Here is a 25,180-nt window from a genome sequence, read left to right on the forward strand (position 1 = left end):
ACGCTGAATACTGCATTCATTTATTCATTTCTTTGCATTTCATAGTATGGATCTGAATAAAAGCAAGTTTAACTTTGAGCTACATTCTCACATTAAAATAAATGAGTTTGCTAGATGAATGTTTTCTGCCGGGAGGATGAGGCTTCCAACTGATTTGAACCATAATATGGCTAACAGTAACCTATACACAAGGCATCTGTAGTAATGTCAGTACCATATATGTCTCCAAGTAAGCACATGGACGATTAGTAAAGAGATTATGTAAATACCCTTTCTGCTAATGTGGATAAATACCCTATGTGATTCAGAAAGGTGGGGGAGTCCCACTTTCAGCATTGCAGGATCTTACAAAAAGGAGGTGGAGTCACCTAAGGGCAGACATCATACCCGATGGTGGTGACAGGCACTATCATGTCACTGATATAGTGGCATGTCAGCTTCTACTCACTCATGTCTTGTCCACAGCACTTCAGCAGTAGACCTGCCATGAACATGCATGGCCATGCAGCAACAACACAGCACAGCACTCCTGCAAAACTGATTTAGCAATGACTGGTCAACTATGAGCACAGAGATACTATGTGGAATGGTATCTGCTGATTGTACTCCATGTACTGGAGAACTCTTCAACCATGCATTCATGCCAACCAATACCCACTATCAAAGGTCCCATAGGAAAAATCTCGAGCAACAAATTCCTGAGTATATTTTAAAGTACAGTCTCCTCACTGATAAACAACACGGTTTTCTGATTACAACAGCATGCCAGCTATATGTACACTAATCAGGTACAAACAAATATGGATTGTACAATATTCCGTGATAATTGGCCTTAAAATGCCTTTGAAATACTAGATAACAATATGTTATGTCAAAATTTAACTTCCTCTGGATTTTCTAATGAGGTTATAATGTGGATCAAAGGCTACCTGAAAAACAGGACCTAGGAATAAATGCGCCATCAAAATCAAAAACTATTTATGGTGGGCTGCCTCAAGAGCTAGTACTAGGATCAATCCTCTTTTTTCTCATTATTTATTAATGATCAACTTTTCAAACTCCCTCATGCTAAACTTATCCTACTTTTTTTAATTTCTCCAAATCCCTTGGATTTCTAATACAATGACAGGAATGGACCCCATTCCTAAGTCAAAGTATGATTAAAGTTCATGAAATTAGTATTCTTTCATTCTTTGATGTCAGCTAAAAGTGCTCTTCGCAGCACCCGCAATGTGCCCAGTAATGACGCCTTCTGCAGTTCATACAGAGTTACATGTATTGGTAGCGTATCTAAATAAGATTTTAGACTCTTTTTTATAAGACCCGTTGCTCCTACTACTATTGGAACTATTTGGGTATCTTTCTTCCACATTGCTCTTATTTCTGCTTGCAGATCCTGATATTTTATAACTTTATGTCTCTCTGTGCACAGGACACTGTAGTCACAAGGTGTGGCAATTTCAATGATCAATGCTACTCACGTCTTCTTTTCCTGGACCATTATATCCAGCTTTCTAGCATCTATCTTTTGAATTGTTGGCAATGGATGATTCCATGTGATGTAGATTTCATCATTTTTTATGATGCTTTGTGGCTTATGTTTCCAGTGCTTTTCAGCCACTTCAAAACCATAATGTTTGTCCAATCCCCATTGCAACAGTCTCGCCACATTATTGTGCCTTTCAGTATACAGTGCTCCTGCCATTAGTATGTCACAACCAGCAACAAGGTGTGCAACTCTTTCCAGTTCGGTTTTACAAAACCTACATTTGTCTGTTTCTCTCACATATTCAATGGACTTTGTAACCAGAGTGTGCATAGCCCACTATCTTGAGCCGCCAATATTAACCTTTCATCTCTTGGTTTGAATTCACCTCTCCTTAACCATTACTGTGTTTGTTCCTGATCAACATGAGGTTCTTCCTGAAGTTTTCTATACTTGCAGCTATATTTATGCAGTTTCCATATTTCTTGCCTTTTCATCTGATCCTTCATCTTATATGCTTTCTTTTGTTCTTTTGGCACATTCAGTTGCTATTTGATTTTTATCTACTTCTGGTTTGATTTCCATTCCTGCTTGATGCAGATATGCTTCTGCTAGATTAAGCAGGGAAGTCATCTTAGATTTATTCTTCTCATGTTTCAAAACTTTCACTAAGTTTGGATCTCTTGAGGTCAGCAGATATGTGTGGAGTCCCATGATTGCAGATCTGTACATGTAATCAATTTCAAGGAGGTCAGAACGGGGAATACATAATCTTGGTATGCACTGATTTTTATAGATCATTTGGTGAGCATGAAGCATCCATCTTGTTTTAATATTTAATCTATCCAACATGTTTTGGGGCCAATCAATCACTCCAAAACTGTAAGTTAGAACAGGAAGAGCAAATTGGTTTATTGTTTGGATTTTGTTCCTAGATGTCAGTGCTGTTTTCAGGATTAATTTAAGTCTTCTAAAATATTCCTTACTAAGTTTCACTTGGATTTGTCCGTGTTTTATTACTGATCTTTCATCAGTTCCCAAGTATTTATATACTCCCTCTTGCTCAAGTTCTTTTATATTACATTATTGTCCCAAACTGATGTTTTCCTGGTGCTGCAGTTTTCCTGCTTTAAAGGTTGCTTTTGCACATTTATCAAGACCAAATGACATTCTAATATCATTTGAAGAAGTTTTGACAACCTGCAGCTGTGCTTTCAGTTCCTCATCTGATGAGCTATACAGTTTTAAATCATAAACAAATAGAAGATGAGAAGTCTTTAGACTTTGTTGTTTTCTAGGAGCCAAATTGTAGCCGTGGCCTAAGCTGTTAAGTAAACAGCTTAATGGGTTAAGGGCAAGGCAGAACAGCAATGGTGAAACACAGTCACCCTTGAATATCTCCCTTTGCATTTTTATTCCTGGTCTGCCATTGTTTCTAAGCCTAGCCCGATTCTGTATGACTTACGCCACCCCTTGATTTGAGTATACTGTGCCGTTTTTAAGGTTTAGTTTCCTGTGCCTCTGTCTAATAGTGACACAGGAGTAATCCCTGGGACAAACCTACGATCCCCCATCCACTTATCGAGATTCTTCTTGAAGAGATTCAGTGAGGTGCTCTGCCTCACATGAACTGGAATTCTATTCCAGAGCGAAGGGAGCCTCTGGGTTATGAACCTGTCCTTCCAGCAAGTTCTATTTACTTCTGTGCTGAGGTTCAAGTCCCTCGAGTGTGTGGCTCTAAGGGATTTAGATTTACTGAGGTGGAGCATGTCCATTAATTCTGGATTTGACATAGCTTTGTATGTCAGGCATAGATCGCCTCGAAGTAGGCGGTATGCAACTGAGCAGAGCTGGAGTTTTTTTAACCGAGCAGCATATGGCATCTGTTTGAGACCCTTGATCCTCTTGGTGAGATACTTTTGGGGTCTTTCTAATTGCTGCAGGTGTTGGGTAAGGTACATCCCAAAAGGGGCATTTGGTTCATTTCCTTTTACCTTGTTTCCCAATTCTCTATAAAACTTTTTGGGTCATCACTAAATTGCTTAGTTTGTACTTTTCCTTTATATTTATCTGTGTATCTTCTAAGTTTTTTCACCTGTGCTGAAATTTCTAATTTATTATTTGCAATAGTGCATGATAGATCCTGGTCTGTTCTAATACTGCGCACTGCTTTTCTCGCATCTATCTTTCTTAGCATTTTTGTTGATCTATTCCCTCTTCTATAGTCTTCAACAGTGACACTTCTTGTCTTAATTGTTTTATATTTTTCTCTATTCGATACTTCCATGATGGTATTCAATTTCTCCCCTTCCTTTGCCTCACTACCCTGTGCTGTTGTGGTAGAACTTTACCAGTTATTAATTTAGCTGCACAGTAATATATCCTGTTTACTTCTGTTATAGCGCATGGATCTCTATGGACAGTCCTAATTACTGTGTTCATTTGTTTTGTCAGACTTCTGACTTTTGGGGTTTTATTGACTTTCTGCAGTCTATTTCATTCATTGATTTTAATATATCTATCTATGTCCATTAAATCAAGCAACTCTTCCCTTAGTTCATTTTCTACCAGACTGTGGGCACATCCTTTGTTTTCCACTTCCTGCTGGCATTCTATAGAAAGTTCTATAGCATCTTCCTGTAGCACCTTATCTTCAGTTTCATCCTGTGTCATCCGTTGCTTTGTCATATGGGAACTCACTGGCCTATCTCTCCTCAACATTTACTGCATCAGAGTTTCTGCAGTCTACTGTTCCTTCCATACCTCTCAACTGTACAGATTTTCGCAGAAAATACAGATATTTGCCTCATATTTTTGGTCCATTTTTTCATAAAATTGAGGTTTTCTGGCAAATTAGTGGCAAATCATTTAAGACTGAAGTTAGAAAATAATGGTAGAAGTTTGTGTTTCAGACTTCATACCCTTCAGAATATTCATGCTACAATTGTATTTAATACACATAATAATATATAAAAACTGATAGTAATAACTGTCAAAAAGTGCCTTGAAAAGTAATTATCTATTCTTTGATGCTAAAAGTGCCTTTTTGACTAACAAACAACTGTTTGGCTTGTATATCTGCCCTTAATGTTAAGAAAACTAATAGAAGTTTAATGAGCTGGTGTTCAGTTTAAAAAAGCCCTAAAAACTTCACTTACATTGTTTTTGTCTTCCCGCCACGGTCACGAGCTGGGAACTCTTATTTTACCACCCCTGAATGAAGGTTCTTCAGTTAGAATCCATTACAGTGTGTTAAACCTTCTAACAGCACAAAATGAAAGTAAACAGTCATGAGTGATGTCAGCACTAAAACAAGACAGTATGGGTGTGGTGTCAGCTCCTAAGCTACTTAAAGTAACCAGCACACTATTTATGAGATGGCAAAGTGCTTTTACAATTTTAACAAATATTAAAAGTACACTGAAGTACCTAATGAATTTAGAAGGTATCAACACATACATGACATTTTATTATATTGTAATATTTGTTATTCATTTTGAATTGTACACATAAACAGCACACAAAGCTTAAAAATCAGTATATCACTTGGAAGAAACTGTATGAATAGTTAACACATACAGACTTTACTATAATCTTTTCTGATAAGATCACCTATGTAAATTACTATAAATCAACTTAATTTTATAAAAATGTAATATATTTAAGTCCTTGACTGGAACTATATAACATATTTGTAAACACACTGCAGCTATTGTACTCAACCTTAAGGATAGTAAGTCAATTAAGGTTCATGAATGTAGCTATGTGTTATTAGGCATTTTAAGGGTAAAAAGGAGTTGCTGTTTAATTATCAAGATACTCTGTAAATATTAAATTGTTCAAGTAGCACAATCATTAAGCAGTAATGAGCAAGAAAAAATCTCAGACTTGCTTATGATATTGTTTTATATATATATATATATATATATATATATATATATATATATATATATGAAAGAACTGCTGAATTATAAGTATGCTTTTATTAAAGGCAAGTTATATTAATATTGAACATCCTCACTGAAAATGAATGGTTGTGTAGAGACACAGTAACTCCCATTATATAACCAAGGCTAAAGAGATTGTCTTGTATGTCTAAATTGATCAGCCTTGAACCTTAGATTGCAAATAGACATGCAACATACTTTTACTTATAATACTGAATATATATTATATAACATCACAAACGCTAAAGCCATTGTCAGCTACATCTCATATCAATCAGCATTAAAATATGATTTGAATAGCATAGGCATTTACTAACATATTGCTTTTGGCACCTGATATGCATATAAGTAACAGGTCTAATTTCTGTCTATGAAAGTAAATACCAGGCTGTGTGCATTTGTTAATTATGAAACAAGAGCGTGCTATCTATTCTTTTTAATATCCTATAGGTATGTACTTGTTAGAGACACACACATGCTGCAAAGCTGCTAGTTATTGCATATTCATTAGTATATTTCTGACTGCAGTGTTATAAATATATGGTGTGGACCACTTGAGTTGAGAATATGTCTCTATATTGGGCATGTTCTCTGTTTGAACGTTGTATATTATCTATAATATGATATGGAGTACCCTCACTAAATTCAAAGAAGCCACAATAGAAACAAATATTTATTAAAAATGGAGAATAGAAGGATGAAGAGAAAAATGAAGGAAAATGGTTGATGGTCATATAAGGTTATCTTTTCCTGTGTATGTAGAAGAGTTGACAGTAATAAGTACCAAACAATTGTGTTATAGCATATTTAAAGCCTACTTTGCTTCTCATATTTTCCAACCTTACAGTTATAACGCTGCAGATAAATCCTGTAATATCATAAGGAGTATGAGTTGCTATTTGACATATGACATATGTGGTACACTAGCGATGAAATATGCCAGTGGCACTAATAAATATATAGGAAATTCTAAGAAATATAGTCTTAAACTATATAATACCAATGCCAAAAACAAATTAGTAGCATTCATACCACTAAAATATGACTTTTTGAATTAAAAGAAAATTCCTCCGCTGAAAACAGGATCTGTGGAACCTAGTCAGACTTTCCCGGTCAACAAATGTTAAATAAATAAATAAAATAAAAAAATATAAGATTACTGATAAATGACAATACAAATGTAACGTTATATTCATTGTTACGGATACTTTCTGATTTAATCAACTTGTGGCATGGTTAACTGATGCATATAATGCTTAACATTTTTTTTTTATGTATGTATGCATATATGTGTGTATGTATGTATGCGTGTATATATATATATATATATATATATATGTGTGTGTATGTATGTATATGCATATATATATGCATATATATGTATATATATATATATATATATATATATAGGTAGACCATTACAATAAATTTGATACCTATGAATGCCACTCACACTATAAGGGAGATAGACAGCAAGCATATTATTTTTAAGATGCATAACCGTTATTGCTACACAAAAGATATATTAAAATAAAAGATTTTCCTTTACAATTTAAACAAAACCAAATAGTTAAGTATTAAATCTATGTATAGTTGTGTTGCCTTAGTGTTTTATAAAATATTAAAAATAGATAAAGACTGTATTTAAGTAATCTGTAAAGACAGATACATGTATACTTAAAAGATATATAAGATACTTTTCATTATAAAACTACCATATGGCGGGGCGGGGAGGATGCTGAAATACAGACTTAGAGATCGCTTGAATGATTAGATCATTCAAGGATGAGATGTTTTTCTCATGGAGGGTTTGGTGGTTGTTTATCTTATATTGTTCTCAGTTATGATCTTTTAATTTACTTTTATTGGGTGTCTATAATCTATTGTAATACTGTTGGAAGAAGAAAGAACAAGTCATTCTCTTCATGTACACACATCTACACATTGTTACGAGTATATGAATATGGATAAAAGCAATGCTAATATAAATCCAATTGCAAAATGTATATCTCTTAATGTAAATGGTTTAAATAATAGCTGCAAAAGGGAAGTCTTTATAGATATTTAAAGCTATGTGAAGCGCAACTAGTATTTTACAGGAAACACACCTTACACAGGAAGACATAAATAAAATAAACAATAAAAATTATACAATACTAGTAAGTTCCACCTATAATCAGAAGCGAAGTGGAGTAGCAATTTTGTGGAAAAACACTACTTTAATGCCTAAAATCATAAACACGTTCCATGACAACTCAGGAATGTTTTGTCTAGTGACAATATCTATCAATGAAATGATATATACATTAGTGAATATTTATTGGATACCAGGACTAGGTGTTAGAGTGGCCAAACAACACTTAGAAGACATTGTACAATATACCAAAGGCAATTTAATCATAGCTGGAGATTTCAATTGCATTATAAAAGAAACTGACACAAATACTAAAACTACACGTAAGAGATCACCTTTAACAAAGTTGTTATCTGAGTTTGTTGAAACTTTTAATATAGTTGACATAAATGAGTATGCTATCCCAGATTCACTATTTTTTACACATTTTTCCCATAGACATAATACATACTCTAGAATAGATAGAGTGTACATAACAAAGGACTTAACCTCTAAATTAAATAAAGTCAAGACAATTTCATGTCCATTTCCGGACCATAACGTTTGAGATAGACTTATGTTTCAAGAGAAGGATATCAGTAACAAGAATACCATCTTACATAACAAATCTCAAAGATTTTAAGGAATTTTATATTAAAGAGACACAAACATTCCTAGATATCAATCTTACAAAAGATGTATCTGAAATATATATATGTGGGATGCATTGAAAGCATACCTATATGGAAGAGCGGTGGGATGGTATAAAAATAAACAAATACAGTGGAATAAGGAATTAATGGAATTACAGTCAAAAGTAGATAATTTAAAGCTTGATATTCAAAATGGAAACACCAACTTAATAAAAGAACTAGAAGATACTAATAAAAAATACTCAGAGACGCTGCACCACAAAACAATGATCAACTTAGAAAAAATTAAACTATGTTACTATTCAATGAACCCTAAAAACCAACGAAGAATAGCAAATAGGACTAAAAAGATTATTAAAACAAATCAAATCAAGGAAATACATAATATAGAAACCAAAAAGAAAGTATCTGATTTAGAAGGAATACTAGAAGCTTTTAGGCTATTTTTTCATAAACTTAATAATCAAAATGAGAAAACAGAAACACATTTAGTATTGAAAGCTTTTCTCAAAAACAATGTTAAAGTTAGGTTATTAGAGGAGCAGGTACAACTAATAGATAAACAAATAACAATGACAGAACTTAAAGCTGAAGTAAATAAGCTAAAATTAAACAAAGCTCCAGGTATAGATAATATCACCCCAGAAATGTTTAAATTACTATCAAATGAGGCTTTGCTGTTGTTATTGAATGTCTTTACATCAGTTAAAAATGGTAAAGACATTCCTCCTTCTTGGAAGTACACATTAATATCACCAATTCTGAAACAAAATAAAGATCCCAGTGAATGTTCATCATACAGACCCATTTCACTTCTTAATATAGATTATAAAATTTTTATGGCAATACATGCTGCTCGAATAAAACAATTACTACCACTTTTGATAGAGGAGGATCAAACAGGTTTTATAAAAGATAAGAACACTTATGACAACAATAAAATAATTATTTCCTTAATTGATTATATAAATGTCACAAAAAACAAAATGAATGTTATTAGCTTAGACATAAATAGCGCATTTGATTCAGTGAACTGGGATTATCTGTGGTTAGTTTTAGAAGAATATGGCTTCTCAAACAACTTCACTTTGTTAATAAAATCATTATATGAAAAATCATTGGCTTATATAAAACTGGGATCTTGTCTGTCTAAATCTATTAAAATAACTAAGTGCACAAAACAAGGCTGCCCTCTTTCTCCGTTATTGTTTGCGCTAGTTATTGAACCCTTAGCAAATAATATACGTATGGATAAAAATATTGAAGGAATACAACTAGACAACAGCCTAGAGCTTAAAATTCAACTTTTTGCTGATGATATTTTAATTACCTTAAAAAATAATAATAGCAGTTTAAAAGCATTATGGGACTCAATTCAAAACTTTTCAAGTCTTAAATTTAATGAGAACAAAACAAATGTATTGCTTATAAATACTAATAAAAAAGATCTAAATAAAAAATAACATAAATATATCTCTACCGATAATATAATTAAATACTTGGGAATTATAATAACTAACAACCTAGATACTACAATTGAAACAAATTATAAAGAGAGCTTAAATAATATTAAAAATCTAATACAAAGATGGAATAAATTCTTCTTTTCAATGGAAGAAAGGCTTTATATAATTAAAATGATCATATTTCCAAAAATTCTTTATGTCATACAAGCTTGTTCTTTGCCACCAGCTAAATCGCACCTAAAACAATTAAATGATTTAATGGTAAGATTCCTATGGTATCCAAAAACCAAGGATAGCTATGAAGTATCATCTAGATGATTGGGATATAGGTGGCATAGGTTTACCAGACATAGAAATATATTTGCATTCATCCATTATTAAAACAATATCATTATGGCTAAATACAAAATATACATCAAAATGGAAGCTAGTTCATGAGAGAATCTGGTTAAAATCAGGATTTGTAGTAGCAAATAAGTATACAGATTTCATGCCAAACAATTTTCTATGGCTGATGAAGGAATATATGATGATACATAAGAATAAAAATATAAGTTCCAAATACATTACTTATACATTAAAAATTTTCCAAAATCTTATTAATAGCAATACTGATATTAAAGCATGGTCATTTCTTTTATATCCAGTAGCGTACACACAAGGCAATATAATAACATTTAATATGGAAGTAGTCAACATGCTTAAAGAAAAGGGATTAATATATTGGCATCAATTGCTAAACTCTGGAAAACCTCTGACAATAGACCAGATTAAACAGAAATTAAAAATGGAAGATAGTTCGTGGTTACATGTACAAGAATTAAGACAGTATATATTAAGCAAACAAGAAACAATACAACCATCAATAAGACAAAATGTTCCTAACCTTATAGAACATATAATATTACTAACGAATCAACCCATTACTGGAAAGGGATACTTATCATCTATTTATAAAACAAACAAAAATAAAATGCATAATAATGACAAAATATGGAATTATTATAGATCAGTTAATGGACATGTGCCAAATGACAGAGATAAAAAACTAATTATTCTCTCTCTCCAAAGCAGACATCACTTTCATTACATTGGAGACTTTTTACATGGCAATTCATACACAGATCTTATGTAACCCCTCATAAAATGGAACTTATGTTTAAGAAAAATATTGGCTGCTGGAGATGTGATTTATCAATAAAAGCAGACTGGCAACATATGTTCTACGAATGCCATTTGATTAAACCATATTGGGATAAAATAAATTATTTTCTGCAAATGGTATTCAATGATAAATTCCAGATTTCCAAATCTATTATTTTGTTTAATGCACCTGTACCTGACTGTGTGCCAAGAACAAAATATGTAATCTTATGGACTCTCCTAGCTATTGCAAGGAAGAACATTACATCAAACTGGAAATCCAAAGCTTCTCCAACTTTTAAGCAATTCATGAATATGGTGTCAGCAGTACCGCAATTGGAAATGAACACTATTAAAGGAAGAACTGAAAGAACTACATCATTATACGTAGCATGGCAAAAAGTAACTGAAATACTGGAGAATAATGACTGCAGCAGATTATAATCAGGAAACAATTGTATAGAAAGTCAATTATATGTCAATAATAGACAACCTTGTAAATACTTTATTTTGGTTTTAATGTCTGATATCTGTTTAGAGATTTTAGCCTACTTTTTTAAATAATTTGTAAATACTTCATTGTCATAAATAACCTGCATTCATGTTTTTGGAAATGAATAAAAATATTTAAAAAAAAAAAAAGAATATTCACGCTAATGCAAAACCTGTTATTCTAGAAACTTTCTAAGTTTATAGGAGCAATATTTAAAAATTGCTCCTATTTTTGGACCTTTGTCCCATTTTTATTTATGGCTTTGTCCAGATTTCTTGCTCTAAGAGGTTGAGAGGTATGGTTCCTTCCCTTGCTGTCTAGCTTTAAGTGAATGTTTATACTAGTTTCCTGTGGAAGGCTCCAAACTATCTTGATATGGCACCTGACCAATTGCTTCCTGTTCCACTGGTTTCCCCTTAATTTGGATATCCATTGATCTATCCTGTCATGGTGCTTTCTGTATTAGATTTTCTACACTGAATCCTTCACTGTGCAGGTACTCCATTACATCAGTTTGTATTTCTTTAACTTCTCCATTACTGATCTCCGTTTCTTCTTTTCCTCTTTGCCTGTATTTCTCTTCAAATATCTTCGGTGCTGCACTTTTGTATTGGTTAGTTTTGCTTTCTCTTTTGCATAAATATTACACCATATTAAATATCTCTTTCTTTTCTATGTCCAGATTTATTCTTCAGATGTATCCTGATCTTCCTGCTTCTCCTTACTTTGGGGACTCACTCCATCGTGCTGTGATGTAACCTGTGCTAGATCTTCTACATCAAATCCTTCACTCCGCAGACACTCCATAACTTCAACTTCTGTTTCTTTAACTTCTGCTTTACTAATCTTCTTTTTCACATTCCATCTTTGTGATATTATTTTTTATTGTGAAATGTTCCATATCCGGATGCCTTTGCCTGTATTTCTCTTCAAATATCTTTGTGACTGCAATCTCTATTTTAGTTAACTTGGCTTTCTCCTTTGCATAAATATTGCACCATATCAAATCTCTCTTTCTTTCCCATGTCCACATTTCTTTTTTATACTTTTCAAAAATGTCTAGGTTTTGTTGTTTACATTTTTGCACTTTCTCAGATGCTTCTTTTTCCAAACAGATCAAAGTTTCTTGATCTATATACTGTTTTTCAAAAATCTGTTGTATTAATGAATGGAAATTTTTATTTGAAGCTTCTGGCAGTTTTTTCTGTGAAAGTATTTTTTCTTTCCTCTTATTTATCTCTTAATCTCTTTGTATATCGTCTGTCTGGTAATTCTCGGCTTTTCACATAATAGTAACAAGACATCATTTCTTTTTTATCCTCAATAGTCCACTCTGTCATCTTTATGGCTCTTCTTTGGCCTGTCAGTTTTTGTGATTTTTGTGGACTGCTACTTCCATCTACAACAGGGGGGGGCATCCTCTCCTTTTGCTTGGCCTGGCCCCATTGTAGGAATGTTTCCAGATTTTGAGGGCTCTGCACTGTCATTTTTGCCAGTCCTGGCACCAGTGTGCCTACCAGGACTGGGCACTTTATTATCCTGGGACTTGTGCACCCAGATATCTTTTTTGTTTTTGACTTACTTCTTTCCATGATATAGGCTATATTAATACTAAACTTATCCCTTTATGCAGATGATGATGTTCTTCAAAATCTAGTCAGAATCATTGGTAGAAGACCTTAATCTACTTTATAACTGGATAATCCACTAATAATCTGAACATTAATACTACCAAAGCTACTGTTGTGCTATTTGAGACTGCACAAAAGTTAAAAGGTAGCTATGCCATTTTAATCAATAACCCAGCTATCGCCCCTCTTGCACACAACATTGTAGAACTACTTAGAATTTAGTGCAGACGCATTCTTTTGCAAATCATACAGAAGCTCTGGTCAACAAGTGCTACTACAGCTCAAAGTCTCCTGTCAAATTTCAGATTTACCTACTACTTGTGCAAGGCATCCCATAGCTATTAATGTACTTCTCCCCAGCCTAAAATACGGTATGCCCATAACTTTTCTGCTGTCTTTCCTTAATGCCTCACATGAACAATCAGCTGGAAACAAAACACTTAATTTCATTCACTTGTCAACAAATACTGAGCATCACTGCTCCACTCCATGCAAAAGTAATTGATTCTTTCCACCTTCATGTACCTTCCATGTGATTCTGAGCAAGTCACTTAATAAGACAGTACTCGTGTGTCACCCTGAAAAGGGACAGTTTGTCCAGTAGGCTTACCCAGTCAACAAATATGTAAAACTTAAACAATAAATAAATAAATAATACGTAAAAATGCTTTCACTAAAATAGCTCCAGCATTGTAAAGTATTATTCCTAAAAATATCATAGGTTCATAGGTGATTAGTAAGCTAATGGCACAAGAGCCTTTACAAGCCTAGCCAATAATACCCAAGATATGACAATATTATAGCAATAACCCACGCCTGGGTGTGGGTAATGCTAAATTTACCCACGGTTGGCGTGGTTTGGTCCCGAGGCCGAGGATAAACAAAGCCAACCGTGGTAATTTAGCATTACCCACCAGGTGTTAATTGCTATTATCATGACATTATTTAAGAAAAGAAACTGTTACTTTTCTTAAATAATGGCATAGTATAATGCCTGTTTACTGCCCTTCCGCAGATGTCTGGCATCCGCAGCAGTTCTGATGTACTGCGCGCCTGCGCAGTACATCAGAGCTGTGCAAAAGCAACAGAAAGCAAGATCTCCGTTGCTTTTTTTTTAGTGTCTCGCTATGTTAAATGAGTTTAACATAGCGAGACAGTTTTAAAATAAGCAACGGACATCTCCGTTGCTTATTTTAAAACTGTCTCGCTATGTTAAACTCATTTAACATAGCGAGACACTAAAAAGCAACGGAGATCTTGCTTTCTCGTTTTAAACACTGTCTCGCTATGTTAAATGGGTTTAACATAGCGAGACAGCTAAAATAAGCAACGGAGATCTCCGTTGCTTATTTTAAAGCTGTCTCGCTATGTTAAACCCTTTTAACATAGCGAGACAGTGTTTTAAAAAAACGAGTTATACTAATGGAAAAAAGTCCGGGCAACCGGACCTTTTTCCATTAGTATATCTCGATTTACAACGGGCACGCTGACCAATCAGCGTGCACGTTTTGGGGGGGTCATGGTATAATATATCTTAATTCCCCAGATATGGGTTGGGGTAGTATCAAGGTAGTGGGTCTTTGGAGCACTGAGTCATTTTACAGACTGCCTCTGTCCATAAGGAACATGAGCAGTACCCCAGGAGTGACTTTATGGTTCCCCATCCATTTATCCAAATTCTTTTTGAAGAGAGTGAGGATGGGCTTTGTTTTACAAAGATGGGAAGTTTATTCCATAGACAAGGTAGCCTTTGGGATATGAAGCTGTCTTTCTGTTAGTGTCACAAATAAGGTTCAGGTCCACAAAACATGTAACCCTTGCACACTTTTTTATTGCAAATATGTAACATTTTCATCAAGGCTGACTCACAGAATGCCTTGTAGGTCAGCCATAAACAATATGAGACAGAGTAAAGGGAAAGGGCCTTTAGTCAGTCTGCATAAGACTAACGTTTTATGCGTTGTATTTTTTAGTGAGAAACCTTTGGGGTCTAATTCATGTAAGTGCCTAGTTAGGTACATGCAGAAGGGAGAAGTATTCGATTATGGGCATGATGAGGGCCGAGTAGAATGGCACTATGACTTCCTTTGATCTCAATTCCATGTCTTTACTTATAAGTTGAGCCACACAGAAGGATTTTCTGACTACTGTAGCTACCTGGTGGTCAAAGTTTAGCTCGCTATCTATTTGTGTTCCTAGGTCCCTCACCACTAGGTCTCCTTTTAAGTGTGTGTTATCAATATTATAATTTGCAAGGATATATGATATACTGAAGGGTATGATTATGCATATTTTAGCATTTAGTGTCTCACCATGGTTTTGTTACCAGTCATTTGTCACTTTTAGGCCTGTTTGTAAGATGTTAACATAATTTGGGGATTCAGTGATTTCTCCCAGCTTACAGTTGTCAGCGAACTTGGTGAGCCAGAGGCCACAAACATAGGTCTTTACTTCAGAGAGGTATATACTAAACAGGAGGGGTCCCAGCACTGAACCATGTGGGACACCATTAGTAGCAGGTTTCTTGTTGGAAGTGGATTCACCTGTCTGGGCAACATGTGTCCTGTGTGTGAGCCAACTGGCTATCCATCTGATGATGTAGGGGTTTATGCCTAACTCAGTAAGTTTATCTATGATCCCTGAGTGGGGGGCTGTGTCAAAAGCTTTGGCCAGGTCTAGATAAACAGTGTGTACTGTTTTACCCTCATCCATGGCCCTAGTAACTTTCCCAAAGAAGTCCACCAGGCTGAGCAGGCATTACCTCCCTTTGCCAAAGCCAAATTGGGTCTGTTAAATTTTTGGAAGGTTTCTATGTTGTTATTGATCAGGTCCATGATAATTCTTGCCATGGCCTTGCAAATAAGACTAGTCAAGCTTATGGGTCTGTAGTTCCCCGGGTCAGCTGATGGGACCCCTTGTGCAGCTAGATGACCATTGCAGTCCTCCATTCCACTGGGACAAATCCTGCCCAGAGGCTGTGGTTAAAGAGGGCTTTTAGTGGCCCTGACAGATTCTGTTTTAAGCTATTTAAGAAGTATCCTGGAATGTTGTCTGAACCCACGGATGCTGTGTTTTTGACTTTAGTGAGCACGGTAAGGACCTGTTCCATCATAATGACTGGTAAGGGGATGGTTGTGGGTATTTCTTTGGGTATGACAGGAGGTGATTGGGCAAGAGGTTTGAACTAAACTTGTTGTCCAGCAAGTCACCAGGTGGCCTGTCTTTCTTCAAGAAAACACTAAAATCCCATTTATTAAAGGAAAATAATTGTAATTACTTTACAGATACAACAGATTACTCTTAAGACCATGAATACAGTTATATATACACATTATACCTCTGTAGGTATCAGCTCTATACTACACCAAATATATACATATGTAAATACTGTGTATCTTGTATACTTGACTAACATTATATACTATAACTAGTTACAGCATACTTTCTCTTTGGTTTGCAGCACAGTGTTATTTGCATTTTTGGTAGTATGGTAGTATTCTTTGCTAGAATATATTATAAATGCCATATATACTAAATAGTCTTCTAGTGTTAAACAAGTGCTCTTTACTAAGCTTGTTAAGAATGTCCTGTCATAATGTTGTCTGTCAGTCTTTTGTTGTCTGCCTGCCACGTACCAGCAGTGCCAATGTATGTATTAATTATAGCTTGAATCGTACATTCATTGTGTATTATGAAGGTACAGTTCAACTGAATTTATGATTTGTAAATGTTTTGTGCCTGCCTTGCTGGTCTTGGATGTTGCTGAAAAATGTCTGTGGACCAGTTCACCAACCTGATTAACAAATGTAAAATTAAATAAATAAATAGAATTTGATAACATTAGATTTTTTATCATGAACTGACTGATCTCTTTATCAAAACAAAGGCACTCCTCAGATATATGTGAAAAGAAAGACATTTTGGAAGATGCACCTTTACCCAGTTTATTAAAACTTGCTTAGGAAGGATTACTTTGTCATTTCATTTGATGGAGAGGATTATAGTAACAGACCCAGAAAAAAGAAGTCCAGTATTTTCTAACTCATTATTTTTAAAGGTTTGCACTGTCTCCTCTAAGAAGGGCATGTTCTATGGGTTCCTCAAAGTGTCTCTCTCACCTCCAAACAATGTCCTCAGTCAAGGTCAAACAGATTTTCAAGTCATTCTCCATGATCTCAACAAACTCCTCCCACACCAAAACCTTTGTAACTGTGATGGCTGCAGGTGCTGCCTTTCTGGTCTGTCAGTGACTATTAGTCCAGTCAGGAGAGCCTCCAGCGATTGCAGATAGCTTTTCTAACTTCTAATGTCTACCAGTGTCTCTTAGGATTAACATCTTGGCCACATTTCTGATCCGGCTCCTTCCTGCTGCCGTAACTACTAATGTCTTGAACAGGGTCCTTTGAAATGCCATGTGCTCAATCTCCACTAGCATAAAGGAGAAGTTCTTTCAAAGGTAGGAGATAAAATCATAGCACAATAAACAGAATAGGCAACACTTCTGCCATTTTATGCCTAATTGGTGGAACCTTTCCTCTTAGCAATTTAAAATGATTAGACTAAGCAGTCTTTTTAGGACAGTATTGCATTCCAGGTACTGATTACTTCCAAATCACAGTCTTTGTTATCTTAGCAGGAATAACTTGCTGATCAAATTGTTGGAAAATATGAACTAGGACAGGTAGAAGGGTCCTACATTAGTAAGTGCAGCTTGTCTTTCTTAAACTTCTAATGGTCAGATAATAATTGTGGAATACCAAGTTAATTTTGATGTCATTACTAATCATTCTAGGAAAATCTATGTACTGGAGTAAATTTCACAAGAAGTAGAAATTCCATGAACTGCATAGTTACTGTTTAAATTTTACCTGTTATGGTTCACATCTATTCTAAGTACTGTAAAAACTCTCTGATCAAGTGGGCATCTATTTATTTATAAAACAAGTTATTTCTTCAAAGGAAAGTTGTGATTCCAACAGCTCAATACCTAAATTCAAGGATTAGCAGATGGAAAGTGCAAGGATTCATAAAGAAGGTTGAATGGAATGACTAGATGGAAAGAGGAAGGAGAACTAAACATATTTTGAAGATGAATGTGGAAAAGAGGTGTATATCTGTAAAAACTAATAATTCAGGAAATGGGAAAGAATAGAAAAAATGGAAAGATGTGGTATGGGTCACTGCAGAAAGCAGCTGCAATCCGCACAGCTCCAAAATCGAATGTCTGAATGGCACTGAAAATCATTTTTAAAAGGTGTTTTGGTGAGTGACCACTTGGCATAATGCTTAAGGTCTTCGTCTCCCATGAACAAGGTACAAGGTTCAATTCTGACTTCTGACCAATGCCTGTTTGGAGTTTGTATGTACTCCCTTGTGTCTCTGTGGGGTTCTTTCCACCTCTGAAAAACATGCTGAGTGTTTTCATCAGAAACTCACCATGAATGGAGCTGTGGGCAGCATCACAGACATTATATGGTGCCTTATAGGGGGAAGAGTTGTACAGACCAACCACTTTGGGCATCTACTGTGGTGAGCAGTATCCTCAAGATAGGAGAACTCAGATCACAGACTGCACCATGGCAGGGCTAGCCACTTGATGGTGTAAAATATGGGTCTAGGTGATTTGGTCATGTTGACTAATGTTGCCAAATGGGCATGGTAGTTACCGGTGATATGTGGGTTGAGGACCTGGCCTACTCCGACCTATGCTAAGGACATACGTATGCACCCCTACTGACCAGTGTGTGTCCACCATAAAGCCCAGCAGCCCTGGGTTAATAAGCTACTGGCCAGCTGGTGTCTAGTTGCCCAGCCTGGGTTAGCTGGGATAGCTCTGTTGAGTGAATGCTGGACGTGAAACCAATCAACCTGCCAAACATGAACTAAGAATTGCTACACTTAGTGTGGGTTCACTGACGGGACGCAACTTGGAAGTGGATAACATGATGATACGGAGGAGGATGGACATCCTATGTATCCAAGAGACAAGATGGGAAGGGCAGTGCATCAACTTGGCTTGGGATCCAGAGTCTACTAGACAGGAGGTGGACAGGCTAGAAATGGTGTGGGAATTGTGGTGATAAAGAGGCTTCAGAAGGAAATCATCAGAATTAGTGACAGACTCATGGCAATCAGACTCCAGAGTAATAATAGAGCAGTATTAATAATCTCAGCATATGCCACACAGCAGGGTTGTGATAGTGATGAAAAGAGTGCATTCAGACAGCAGTTGCAGGACCTACTAGATAAAGCAAGACAACATGAATTGGTGTTGTTAATGGGTGACTTGAATGCACATAGCGGGACAGACAGAACAGGATAAGAGGACATCCTGGGTCCACATGGGTGGGGCAACAGGAATAAAGAAGGAGAGACCATTCTAGACTTCTGTCTAGCAAATGGCTTGATAGTAGCCAACACATGGTTCAGAAAGAGACAGTCACAAGACCACATACAAGACTGGCCAACATGCAATTCAGGGAGACTCTCTCCTAGTAAGGAAAAGGAAGAATCAATGATTGCAAAATCATCCCCAGTGAAACAGTCAGCCCACAGCATAAACCACTGGTTTCTCAGCTGCAAGCAGTGGTCAGAGAAGACTCTAAAGTCAACAGAAACCAGGCTGAAGACCTGGAAGTTGACTGGAGAGAAAATACAACAGTTCAAGGAATTACTCAGGGCACTAGCACCTCGAAGTGGAGTTCAAGAAGAAAGGCAGTGCCTCAAAACAGCATATGATAGAACTATAGAACAGATATGTGGCCGAGTCAGGTATGGAAATAAGGTACGTAAGGAAAGCTGGTGGTCGAATGCAGAAGTCCAGGAAGTCATCAAATGAAAGAAGTGCAGGAAAAAGTGGGAGATAGAAAAGACCAACCAGGCTAGAAGGAATAACAAAGAAGCTAAGAAAGTAGTTGCAATAGCAAAGACTAGGGCATCAGAGGCACCCTACCAATTTCTGGAAAGAGACTCATCAGGTTGCAAGGCAAAGACAGAAAGATAATAAAAGAGAAGGGAAGTCTGAATGAAGAGGTCAAAGCTAGAGTGAGAGGGGCTGCAGCCAACTAGCATAGAGTGTCCGGTGTAGTTTATGACAAGAATTCCAAAGAAGCTGAAAAGTAAGGTGTACAAGACAATGGTGCAACCAGTACTACTGTATGGTACAGAAACCTGGGCAGTAAAGGCAGAGCAAATGAAGAAGCTAGAGGTGATGGAAATGAAGTGCTTGAGAAAGGTGGTAGGATGCACGTTGTGGGACAGACAAAGAAATAAGGACATAAGAGCAGACGCCAAAGTAGCTCCAACTGCAGAAAAGATCACAGAGAATAGATTACGGTGGTTTGGACACATGCAGAAAAGCAGAAGACAACCTGATGAAGAAGATTTGGGACAGACAAGAAGGAAGTAAGAGGAAATGAAGATGTCCAGCAAAGAGGTGGATGGATTGTGTGAAAGAAGATCTGTGACATTCAGGCATGAGTGTCAAAAGAAGGCAGGAGTGTGGCACTGAACAGAGAGGGATGGCAACAGTTAACACGATTCCCTGAACAATTGTAGAAAATGGGAAAAAGGGGGCTGATGATGATGCTTCCTGTAGAAGTCTTGCCCTACAACTAATTATTCTTACACTCTAGATTAACTGCCTTTTTTGTTCATATCAGTAGCCTAGGAATTGTGTCATTTACTCTTCCAAGCCACAGTAAGCTTTTATGTATGGGTGTACCACTTTACTGCTAACGAGCTAGCCATAGAGATAATCATGCCGCGTGGTACAGGGAAATTCGCTAAAAACTGAATAAAATAGAAACACCATGGAGGCTAGATAACATCTGTCTTTTTTTTAACACCTTTTCTGAATTATCACTTAAGACATAGGCAAACATACATTTATATAAAAGAACACAAACCACATTCATAGGTTCATAGGTTCATAGGACATTACTAGGCTAGCAGCCCAAGAGCTCTTACAAGCCTAGCCATGTTAATCCCAAGTTGCCTCAACTGTCCTTGGTTAGATGGATGCAATTTGCAGAGAAAGTCTATGATAAACACTGACTACCCCTGTCCATGAGAGACATGAGTGCCACCCCTGGGGTGAATTTGCAGTCTCCCATCCATATGTCCAGGTTGCGCTTGAATCGGGTCATTGAGGAGCTCTGCTTCACATAATTTGGATGTTTGAAGATATACTTGTCTCGCCAGCATGTTCTGTTAATGTCACAGGCTAGGTTAACATCCCTACAGCGAGTGAATCTTGTTCCTTTTGACTTGGAGATGTGCAGCATTTCCATGAGGTCAGGGTCAGAGAATGCCATGTAGGCCAAGCACATGTCACCTCTCAGCAGTTTATATGATATAGAGTACAGTGGCATGGCATTCTATCCATGTAAGTCATGGTTTGGAGGCCCCTGTAATTTCTTGGTGAGAAACCTCTGTGGTCTCTCCAGCTGCTGCAGGTGTCTGGCGAGGTATGTACAGAAGAGAGCATTGTACTCTATTAATGTCCTGATGATGGTCAAGTACCGAGGAGTTATAACATTCTTAGACTTGGATGTGATTCCCTTACTTATGAGACATGCAACATAACCACTGTGGAAACTTGGGTGGTTGAAGTTGAGATTGCTATCTACCTATGTTCCCAGATCTTGCACCACTAGGTTTGAACTTAGAGGGGCTATTGTCAATATTCTAATTAGCAGGGAATTCAACTTTGCCAAAGGGAATAATAATGCACTTTTTTGCGTTTCATTTTAGACTCTGGCTTTGGCACCAGTCATTTGTCCTGTAATATGTTAACATCATTGGGGGACTCAATGATTGCACCCAATTTGAATCATCAACAAACTTGGTAAGCCAAAGGCCATCTACTTTAGCTTGGACTTCTTAGAAATAGATTCCAAACAGTAAAAGGCCCAGCACATATCTTTATAGTATGCCACTGGTGACAGGTCTACTGGTAGAGGTGGAGTAAACAACTTTGACAGTATATGTTCTGTCAGTGAGCCAACTGGCTACCCATCTAGTGAAGTAAGGGTTAATTCCCAACTGGAAGAGTTTCCCAATGATATCTGAGGCGGGCTTGTGTCAATAGCCCTGGCTATGTCAAGATAGGCAGTATGCACTGTTTTACCTTCATCCAGGGCTTGGTTGACTTTCTCAAAGAAGTCTACTATATTTAATAAGCATGATTTACCCTTAACAAAGCTAAACTGGGTTGGGTCTAGAATTTGAAGGTCACCTATGTCCTTGTTGATAAGGTGTCTTTCTTTTTAATTTCTCCAAGTCTTTTGGTTATCTAATACCCAGACAGCAATTGATCCCATTCCTAAGTCAAAGTTTGATTAAAGTTCTGGAAATTAGTATTGTTTCAGTCTTTGATGTTAGCCAGAAGTGCTCTTCGCAGCACACTCAATGTGACCAGTAATGAAGGCTTCTGCAATTCGTATGGAGTTAAAAGTACCAGTATCGTATCTAAATACAATTGTAAATTTCTTTTTGTAAGACCCCATTGCTCCTACTATTATTGGAAATGTCTTGGTATCCTACTACATTGCCCTCGTTTCTGCCACCAAATCCTGGTATTTTATGACTTTGTCTCCCTGTATGTAAGGCACTGTAGCCACTGGATGTAGCAATTAAATGATCAATGCTACTTTTGTCTTCTCTTCATGGACTATTAATATCTGTTTTTCTCACATCTATTTTTTGACCCTTTGGTACTGGGTGATCCCATGTGATATAAACTTCATTTAAAATAATGCTTTGTGGCTCATGTTTCCAGTGTTTTTCGGCTACTTTAATATTATAATATTTGCACAATCCCATATGCAACAGCCTTGCCACATTATTATGCCTTTCAGTATACAGTCCTTCTACCAATAATATATCACAACCTGCAACAAGATGTGCAACTGTTTCCAGTTCTGTTTTATAAAACCTACATTTGTCTGTTTCTCCCACATGTTCAATGGACTTTGTAAACAAACAGGTACGTAGTCCACTATCTTGGTCTACCAATATTAATCTTTCATCTTCTGGTTTAAATTCACCTCTCCTTAACCATTCTTGTGTTTGATTCTGATCAACATGAGGTTGTTCCAAGAGTTTGCCTTCTCATCTGATCCTCCATCTTAGATTCTTTCTTTTGTTTTTTGGCACATTCAGTTGCTGCCTGATTTTTATCTGCCTCTGGTCTGATTTCCATTCCTACTTAACACTGATATGCTTCTGCTAAACTAAGCAGGGAAGTCATCTTAGACTTATTCTCCACATGATGCAAAACTTTCACTATGTTTGGGTCTTGTGAGTTCAGCAGATATGTATGCAGTCCCACAATTGCAGATCTATAAACGTAATTGATATCGAGGAGGTCCATATTTACTTCAGAATGGAGAATATATAGTCTTGGTATACAAAGTCTTGGTATACAATGATTCTTATAAATCACTTGACAAGCATGAAGCATCCTTGTTGTTTTCCTGTCCAACCGATCCAACACCTTTTGGGGCCAGTCAATCACTCCAAAACTGTACGTTAGGACAGGAAGAGCAAATTGGTTTATAGCTTGGACTTTGTTCCTAGATGTCAAAGCTGTTTTCAATATTAATTTTAGTCTTCTAAAATATTCCTTACTAGGTTTAATTCACATTTGTTCATGTTTTATTGTTGATCCTTCATCAGTCCCAAATATTTATACACTCCATCTTGCTGAAGTTCTTTTATATCACATTTCTGTCCCAAACTGATGTCTTCTTGGTGCTGCAGCTTTCCTGCTTTAAAGGTTGCTTTTGCATATTTATCAAAACCAAATAACATTCTTATATAATCTGAAAAAAGCTTTAACCACTTGCAGTTGTGCCTTCAGTTCCTCATCTGATGAACTATACAGTTTTAAATTATATACAAAAAGATGAGAAGTCTTTACAGTTTGTTTTGTGGGAGCCAAATTGTAGCCATGACCTAATCTGTTAAGCTGACAGTTTAGTGGGTTAAGGGTCAGACAAAAGAGCAGCAGTGACAGAGTCACCCTGGAATATCCCCCTTTGAATATTTATCCCTGGAATAATAGTTTATCCTTTAGTATGGCTTAACTGCAAAGTTGTATGCCACTGTTTCATGGTTACCGTAATGAAATTGATCAGTATAGGGTGTATCTTATACATCTTTAAGCACACTTTTATCCATGAATGCGGGATACTGTCAAATGCTTTTTTGTAGTCTCTCCATGCCATACTTAAATTCTTCCTCTTTTTACAGTTCTCCATTATTACTTTATTAACAATAAATGATCTTTTGTTCCATATGACTTTCTTTTGTTACCCTTTTGTTCTACTGCCATTGAGTTTTCTTCTAAATGACTATAAACTCTGTCGGCATCAGTTCCAGTATATAGTTTATACTTTGTTGGAAGGCAAGTCATTGGTCTATAGTTTTTAGTATAACTTGCAGGTTCAGTATTAAGAAGGAGCATTGTTTTTCTGTTGTTAACCAGGCTGGTGTCTGTTCAGGCTGCTCATATAAACTGTTCTTACTCATGGTTAAACTGTCATATAAAGATGTTAATACTCTTAGCCAAAAGTTAGTTACTGATCTGAGCCTGGGGTTTTCCAATTAGGAGCTTTTCTTAACTTTGTTTCAGTCTCTCTGGCTGTTACTTCATCCAGTTTCATACCCTGTACATTTGAACTTCTTATTCTTTCTTTTACTTCTTCTATCCATTTAGCATACTCGTTATGTTCCACAGGATCTTCACAGATATTTCTCCAAAATATATCTATTTCTTCTTTTTTTGGTGATATTTCAGTTCCTTTTGTCTTGTTTCCCAGTTCTTTTAGGGTCATCATTATTATTTGCAATAGTGCACTATAAATCCTGATCTGTTCTGATACTGCACATTGCTTTTATCACATCTATCTTTCTGAGTATTTTTGTTGATCTGTTCCCTCTTCTTGTCTTAATTGCTTTATAGCTTTCTCTGTTCAATACTTCCATGATAGCATTCAATTTCTCTCCTTCCTTTCCCTAACTACCATGTGTTTTTGTGTTAAGTCTATATCTGTTATTAATTTAGCTGCACAGTAATATATCCTGTTTACTTCTGTTATATCACATGAATCTCTATGAACAGTCCTAATTGTTGTGTTCATTTGTTTTATCAAACTTCTAACTTTTTGAGTTTTATTGACTTTCTGTAATTTATTTCTTTCATTGATCTTAATATGTCTGTCCATCTCTATTAAATCAACCAA

General features: G+C 36.1%; 1 protein-coding gene across 1 annotated transcript in view; it reads left to right on the plus strand.

Moving 5' to 3' along the window:
• NLRC3 (NLR family CARD domain containing 3) overlaps positions 1-25,180 on the plus strand; it is a 778,434-nt gene that overhangs the window by 483,145 nt on the left and 270,109 nt on the right. The window lies entirely within an intron of this gene.

This window comes from Protopterus annectens, chromosome 12.part0, assembly GCF_019279795.1.
Source record: "Protopterus annectens isolate FY-2018-M chromosome 12.part0, PAN1.0, whole genome shotgun sequence".
NCBI classification, from domain to species: Eukaryota; Metazoa; Chordata; order Ceratodontiformes; family Protopteridae; genus Protopterus; species Protopterus annectens.